The following is a 7,153-nucleotide window of genomic DNA, read 5'->3' as shown; positions in this document are numbered from 1 at the left end:
TAGACAGGAAGAAGGTTATAAATCTCATCATCGAGAAACTACCTATGAAATAACACTGGATGGCCAGCTGGTGGCACCGTCCAAGGAGTATAAATACTCGGGCGTGGGCCCAGCTTGCCAGGGACATTTTGTAAGACAAGGAGCTCGTAAAGTACAACTAGACCTCCATGTTCTGAAACAAGTTGATTAAAGCCTTGCTTTATGCTCAAACCAAGTGCGTAGAGAGTTTTATTACGTCACTACTTACTTGTGCCTTGTAGATGGTGGAAAGGCTTTGGGGAGTCAGGAGGTGGGACACGCCGCGGAATACCTAGCTTCTGACCTGCTCTTGTTGCCACCGTAATTATGTGGCTGGTCCAGTTAAGTTTCTGGTTAATGGTGACCCCCAGGATGTTGATAGTGGGGGATTTGGTGATGGTAATGCCATTGAATGTCAATGGGAGGTGGTTAGACTCTCGCTTGTTGGAGGTAGTCATTGCCTGGCACTTCTGTGTCGCGAATGTTATCAGTCCAAGCCTGAACGTCGTCCAGGTCTTGTTGTGTAACATCCGTGTGTAATTGAGACACGGACTGCAGAAGTTGGTTATAACAGGTGTTTACTGAATGGAGACAAAACTGGAACTACTATACAAAGTTACTGCACAGGCTTATATACAGGGGTGGTCACTACTGGTACTGCAGTATACAGGGGCTGCAGAATATAGTTCCTTCTTCAAGGTACATACACTACAATTCCTCCCCTTTTAGCTAAACAGTACATAACATTCGATTAATAATTAAATAACATATTTACAATTACAGTTGCTATATACATTAGCTGAAGTTAATCAATTATAAATTCAGCCTTTGAGGAGGCTTCCTGATTCTGTCCAGATAACGCCTCTTTGGGGTATCAGGTTCTTCTGCAAAGTTGATTCGGGATCAACGTCGTTGTTTGGTTCGTCTGCTTCCAATATCACCGATTCTGAGGTAGATGCAATTGGTACTTCGGTTTCATCACCAGGTGTATAGGATCGTGGTGTAGATTTGACGTTTTCCAGTGACTCTAGAATCTGGTCAGCATGGCGTCTTACAATGCTCTCTCCAATGTCCACGGTATACATTAGAGGTCCTTGCCGTGTGCAGATCGTTCCTGGCTGCCATTTCTCTGTGCGGTAGTCCCGGGCCAAAACTGGTTGACCTATCTTGAAACTCCTGGTTGGCCTTTCATTCATATTCTGAAACTGCCTGTTCTCCACATCGCTTCTGATGTTTGGCTTAACCAAATCCAAGCGGCATCTTAGTCTTCGATTGAAGAACATCATGGCTGGAGTTTGGTTGGTAACCGCATGTGTCGCATTCCGGTAGGCAAACAACAAGTTATCCACCTTGTGTTGTAGGGGTATGTCTTCATTACACATTGCCTTGATAGCCTTCTTGAATGTTTGAACGAAGCTCTCAGCCAATCCATTGGTGGCTGGATGATATGGGGCGGATGTGTAATGCTTAACACCATTGTTCTTTAAGAACCTCCGGAACTCTTCAGACACAAACTGTGGTCCATTGTCGGAGCAAATCTGTTCAGGCAGCCCATTTCTGGCGAATATGGTTCGTAAGACTGTGATAGTTTTTTCTGTGGTGGTTGAGGACATTTTTATTACCTCTGGCCACTTTGAATGTGCATCCACCGCAATTAAAAACATCGAGTCCATAAATGGACCAGCAAAATCAACGTGTACCCTTTGCCATGGAGATGAGGGCCACTCCCATGGATGTAGAGGGGCTTGTGGTAGGGCGTTTTGGACCTTCTGGCATCCTGTACAGCTCTTGGTCATTTCTTCACCTTTAAATCATAGACCCTGGAGAGTGTCGGGTCATTTTGTGTTTCCTTTTCTATGTTTGCATTCGTCACAGGTAGACATTCGACTATGGTCGAGTGGAATATCTCCACAGGATCCACTGCAGGTGCTTCTTCCACCGTCGGCAACGGTAGGCGCGACAATCCATCAGCATTCCCATGCTGTTTAGTTCCTTTGTACTCGATGTCATATTGGTGTGCCCCTAGGAAAAGGGACCACCTCTGTAGCCGTTGTGTTGTCATTATCGGGACGCCCTTCTTAGGGTTGAAAATGGAGACAAGAGGTTGATGATCAGTTAGTAGAGTAAATTTCTGTCCGTGCAGGTAGTGATTGAACTTCTTCACCCCCCACACCAGGCTGAGGGCCTCTCTGTCAATCTGGGCGTAGTTACGCTTGGCTGCAGTTAACGAGCGTGACACAAAAGCTATCGGCCTCTCTGAACCATCAAGGGATTTATGTGACAGTACCGCTGCAACGCCATAGGGAGACGCATCACACGCCAGTCTTATCGGTAGTGATGGGTTGTAGTGAGCCAATACTTCTCTTGAAGTGATCCGGCCTTTACACTTCTGAAAGGCCCGCTTACATTCATCGCTCCATTTCCATGCTACTCCAGTTTGTAGCAGGGCGTTCAGTGGGTGCAGAATTGTGGACAAATTCGGCAAAAACATATGGTAGTAATTCACCAATCCGAGGAATGACCTCAGTTGCGACACATTTTCAGGTGCTGGAGCCTTAACTACCGCTTCAATTTTGTCAGGGAACTTATGTAACCCCTCTTCATCAATCACGTGGCCACAATACGATATTTGTTTCTTAAAAAACTCGCACTTGGGGCGATTGGCTCGTAGCCCATGTTCTCTTAGTCTAGTGAGCACCTGCTCTAGGTTGGCAAGGTGTTCACTGTCATCTTCACCTGTCACTAGGATGCCGTCCAAGTAACACTGAGTCCCCGGAATCCCTTGCAGGACTTGTTCCATTGCTCTTTGCCATATAGCCGGAGCCGAATACCAGTCGATTATACTGGTAAAGACCTTTGTGAGTGTTTATCGTGAGATATTTCCTAGAGGATTCTTCAACCTCCATCTGCAAATATGCTTGCGCTAGGTCAATTTTTCTAAAACGTTTCCCTCCAGATAGTGAGGCGAAAATATCTTCTATCCTCGGAAGAGGATACTGTACTGTGTGAAGGACTGGGTTCACAGTCACCTTGAAGTCCCCACAGATATGCGAACCTTCCTTGGCTTCTCAGACTTATTATTTAACGTTTTCTTCATGACAGGAACGATGGGTGTCGCCCACTCACTCCAGTCTACCTTAGTTAACACGCCTGCATTCTCCAGATTCTCCAGCTCTGCCTCGACGGCTGGGCGAATTGCATACGGTACCGGTCTTGCTTTGAAAAACTTGGGAATTGCATTCTCTTCTATTTTTATCGAGGCGGTTATGCCTTTAAGAGTTCCCAGTTCTTGTTGAAATACCTCTTTAGCGTTAGCCAAGATTTTTGACAATCGTCCAGGTGTGACGTCGTCATCCTTTTTACCAGCCACAGTCAGTGCCTGAATGGAGTGCCAGTCTAAACTTATCTTTCTGATCCATTCACTTCCCAATAACGGTGGTCCACCATCTTGCAGTATGTACAGATACAATTTCTGTATTTCCTTGCCGTTGTATTCAACAGGCACCCTTATTTTCCCTCTGGGGTATACTTTCTGCCCTGTATATGTCTTCAAGGCAATGGATGTGTCTTTCAAGGGTATGTGTGAGAATAGCTGCTCGTAGTCTCGTCGATTCATGACGGTCAGGGCTGATCCTGCATCCAATTCCATTTTGACTTGGGACCCTGCTATCGTGAGGGTGACCCAAATGGTTCAGTGATCCTCTTTTGTGATTACGTTGTGTAGTTTGAGACAGCTTAGTCTCTTGTTCCCGGATTCACTATCGCTCTTCTCGTCTTCGGAACTACTGTCCGTCATCTTTTGTACTTTCCTGTACTTTTCCTTAGTAGTCTTTTTGTTGTCGTTAGTCTTCTTCCCGGACATGCAAACTCGTGCAATGTGTCCCATCTTTCCGCATTGCCTGCATGTTTTGTCCTTGGACCAGCAGTCCTTCTGGTCATGGGTTGCTCTGCAGCAGCAATAACATTTTTCAAATCCCCGTGTCATTTCATGGGTGCCGTATTCCTGTGGCTTTTGCTGTATTTCCGCAGCTCCCCTTGCTGCTGCTTCATCCGATACTGCCACGCTGAAAGCCTTATCTAGCGTCAGCTCTTTCTCTGAGAGTAACCTCTTCTGGGTTCCTTCACTCAGGAGTCCACAGACAAATTTGTCCCGTAGGGTATCTGCCAGTCCTGCTCCGAACTGGCAGTGCTTTGATAGCTTCCGTAGTTCCATAAGGTAATCAGCATTGCTCTCATCTTTATGCTGATTTCTCTTGTGGAATTTAAATCTTTCTGCTATCAGCAGCGGTGTAGGATTTAGGTGTTCCTGTGGGATAGCAACAATTTCGTTAAAACTCTTCTCCATCGGTTTGACTGAAGTGATCAGGTTCCACAATAGGCCGTACGTTCTTGCGCCCATTAAGTTTAGTAGTACCGATGCCTTTTTCTCATCGGCTACTTCATTTGCCTTGCAATATACTTCAACTCTTTCCACATACGTGGTCCAGTCTTCTATTGCATTATCGAAGGCAGTGATATTGCCAGTCTTCGGCATCTTGGAGATCTAAGATGGCGCCTCCCGCGCTTTGCCTTCTTCCCCGATTGAACAAAATGGTGCCTCCCGTGCTTTGCCTTCTTCCCCGCTGGATTAAGATGGCGCCTCCCGCGCTTTCTGCCTTTTTCGCTGCTGCCAGCGCTGTTGCTGTCATTTTTATGCCTTGATGGCAACGCCCTATGGTCTTCACGCACTTCCCCCCCGCGCTGCTGCCAACGCCGCTCTCCGCGGTCCCCATGGCAAACTGCAGCTCCTCGCGGCTTTCTGCGCTTCTAATTTCTTTTATTTTAATTACTGTTCCCGTCGTCAGAGCAGACCCTATGGGACACTTTCCTCCCTCTTCTCGGGTCTGTATGCTGCCCGGCTTCGTAGCACCGGCCGCGCCCTGTGTGCTCCACCCTCTCTCTCTCTCTCTCCTCTTCCCGACAACGCTGCTCGGCCCCGTTGAAAAGCCACCCGATCGAGCTCTAACCCGCCGCAGCCCAGGAAGGATCAGTGTACTACCTGCCACCAGCCCGATTAGCTGGAACACCATAGACTGGATAACCAAGCCCCGCTCTTGACAGCCTCTCCTGCAAATCTTGGAATTCGATGACTCAGAGGGCGGTTGCCCACGGTCGACGCCCGTTTCTTCTGTTTGTTTTTTTTTCTTTTTGGATTTCTTCCTTCTGGCCTCGACCTTGAACAACTTCGCTTCAGGGATGGATCCCCGTGAGGTGGTGCAGAACTGTAGGTAAGTTCGGATCTGTTCATCGCCAATGTAACGTCCGTGTGTAATTGAGACACGGACTGCAGAAGTTGGTGATAACAGGTGTTTACTGAATGGAGACAAAACTGGAACTACTATACAAAGTTACTACACAGGCTTATATACAGGGGTGGTCACTACTGGTACTGCAGTATACAGGGGCTGCAGAATATAGTTCCTTCTTCAAGGTACATACACTACATGTTGCATGCGGGCATGGACTGCTTCATTATCTGAGGAGTTGTGAATGGCGCTGAACACTGTCTAGTCATCAGTGAACATCCCCATTTCTGACCTTATGTTGGAGGGAAGGTCATTGATGAAGCAGCTGAAGATGGTTGGGCCTAGGACACTGCCCTGAGGAACTCCTGCAGCGATGTCCTGGGGCTGTGATGATTGACCTTCAACCACCACAACCCTCTTCCTTTGTGATAGGTATTGTGGTGATAGTTACCCTCCACCCCGGTAGGGGGCGACGGAGGGTAAACAGAGAAAGGAGATCAATAAAGAAGACTCGTGTTGATGGCTGAAGGAATACATCCCGTGTCTGTGTGTCCGTGTGTTGAGTACATTACACCCATGTCCGTGTGTCGAGTACATTACAGGTATGACTCCAGCCAGTGGAGCGTTTTCCCCGATTCCCATTGACTTCAGTGTTACTGGGCTCCTTGATGCCACGCTCCATCAAATGCTGCCTTGATGTCAAGGGCAGTCACTCTCACCTCACCTCTGGAATTCAGCTCCTTATTGAATGGTGGAGCAGGCTTGAGGAGCCATATGGCAAGTGTGAGCTGTAAGTTGTGGGTGCTAGGTGTAAAGTCTGTGGGTTGTTTAGTTAATTAATACACAGACTCCAAGAGTAACTTAAAACAGAACTTTACTATTCGAAGGTCAGGGCGAATCTGCCCAATAACTCCTGACACAGCACTTATATACCGGTGTGGTCACCGTCGGTATTACAGTATACAGAAGCCAACAAAGTAGTGCAACACCTAAAGTAGTTCTCTTAAAGGTGGACGGTTACATACAATAATTCTCTTAAAGGTAGACGGGTACATACACTACAATCCTCCCTTTTTAGCTTACAACATACTGATTCCCCATTAAACATACATTATAACATATATACAACTTTATGCCAGACAGTTCACAGATTCAGTCTCTCTGGAGGTTTCCGGACTCTGTCCGGATAACGCCTCGGTGGTGTCGTAACTCCCGGCGGGGTAGCAGGTGCTTCTGGCAAGGTCGATTCGGCTTGAAGGACAGTGTCAGGTTCATCTGATTCCAGTATTACCAGATCGGAGGTAGGTGTTCTGGGTATCTCTGTCTCAACATTAACTGTGTAAGGTGGTGGAGTAGGTTGGCCATTTGTGGCTGACCCTATGATCTGGTCAACATGGCGCCTTATTATACTGTCCCCAATGTCCACCGTATACATCAACGGCCCTAGCCTTTTTCCAATAGTTCCAGGCTGCCATTTCTCGGTACGGTAGTCCCGGGCCAAAACTTGTTGACCTATCTGAAAAGATCTAGTTGGCCTTTCATTCATGCCCTGGAATTGCCGGTTCTCTACGTCCCTTCTGACGTTTGGCTTAAGCAAATCCAGCCGGCATCTTAGTCGTCTATTAAAAAACATCATGGCGGGAGTTTGATTTGTGACCGCATGTGTTGCATTCCTGTACGCCAACAAGAAGCTATCCACCTTATGTTGTAAGTTAATGGCTTCATTACCCATGGCCTTTATGGCCTTCTTGAAGGTCTGGACAAACCTTTCAGCCAATCCATTGGAGGCGGGATGGTATGGGGCTGACGTGTAGTGCTTAACCCCATTGCTCTTTAAGAATTTCTTGAAT

Source organism: Somniosus microcephalus, chromosome 1 (assembly GCF_052327205.1).
Source record: "Somniosus microcephalus isolate GS21.2 chromosome 1, FLI_Smic_1.0, whole genome shotgun sequence".
Lineage (NCBI taxonomy): Eukaryota > Metazoa > Chordata > Chondrichthyes > Squaliformes > Somniosidae > Somniosus > Somniosus microcephalus.
The sequence above is the reverse complement of the archived record's forward strand: the minus strand, read 5'-3'. Positions refer to the sequence as shown.